The sequence below is a fragment of the Nanorana parkeri genome, unplaced genomic scaffold (assembly GCF_000935625.1).
Source record: "Nanorana parkeri isolate BGI_ZX_2015 unplaced genomic scaffold, ASM93562v1 scaffold648, whole genome shotgun sequence".
Taxonomy (NCBI): Eukaryota; Metazoa; Chordata; class Amphibia; order Anura; family Dicroglossidae; genus Nanorana; species Nanorana parkeri.
Genome location: NW_017306916.1, coordinates 418828 through 420032, shown reverse-complemented (window position 1 = coordinate 420032; position 1205 = coordinate 418828).

Here is a 1205-nt window from a genome sequence, read left to right as displayed (position 1 = left end):
TCTCTATTCTGACATGCTCGTGTCAGAATAAAGAAAAAAGACACAGCAGGGTTTTTCTCCTTGGCGGCCGGGAGCAGGAGACTCCCGGGGCGCCAGGGAGAGTTAGATGTTTGGAGATCAGTGTCCCTGGTTAGCAACCAGGGACGCTGATCTCTCTGAAAGTGGCCGGAGCCAGCCGTAAGATCACGGCTGGCTCCGCGCAGCTGTCAGAAGCAGGCTGTCGGCCTGCAGTAGAAGCGGGGGCATGTATGGGCAGCTGTACCTGTCAGCTTCAGCCCAGCGGAGCCGTTACCGACACTGTAGGCACCCTCAGGCAGCACATTGAGCTGTTGGGAGAGGACCCTCTCCACTTAGTTCTGCCCCCTGGCCGCCAAGACTAAGAAGTTGCTGCAGAAATCAGGTGAGGCTGGTGTTGGTGAAGGCTGGACCGGGAAGGGGGGGGGGATTTGCTGGTGGTATTTTCATTTACATTATAATGTATTGTTGGGACTTGTAGTCCTTCATAGCTGGTGATATTCTGCATTGCTATATAATGATTATACAGCAATGCAGAATAGCACCAACTGTGCAGGACTACAAATCCCAGCAATACATTATAATATTCAGTAGGGATGCACCAGTACCAATACTGAGTATTTTCATGAGTACTCATACCCATGTAAATGCCCCGATACTAAGCGCAGATACCGGCACTGGTGGAACTACTGGAGTCGCATCGGTCGCATTTGTGACCGGCCCTGTTGTTCCGCCAGTTGCGGGGGTCCATAGAGGAAGAAGAGGGTCCGCTTTTTTTTGCATGTACTATTTTTTAAGACCGGACAGGAACACAGGCATTTGCCATGCGTTCTGGTGCGGCCGATCGCACTGCGGCCGGAAGGGAGTACCTGCTGTGCCATTGACTTCAATGCTCCGCCACGCCCCCTCCCACCCCAGAACGCAGTGAGCCTGCCGGGGTTCGACCCAGTGCGTTCCTGCACCAAATCGGGCCAGAACGCACTGGGGCTGGTGTGAACTTTCCCTGAAAGTCATAACATACATACTGTTTCTTGAATATAACAAAAAAAGATATAAAAATCATGTTTTTTTGGTGGAGGTTGGGGTGAAGGGTTTCTTGCACCAGGGCACTGAGGTGTCTAGTTACGCCTCTGCTTGTACACTTCCTGTGCCTCTAACAGGAAGTACTTAACCCCCCCCCCCCACAAAGA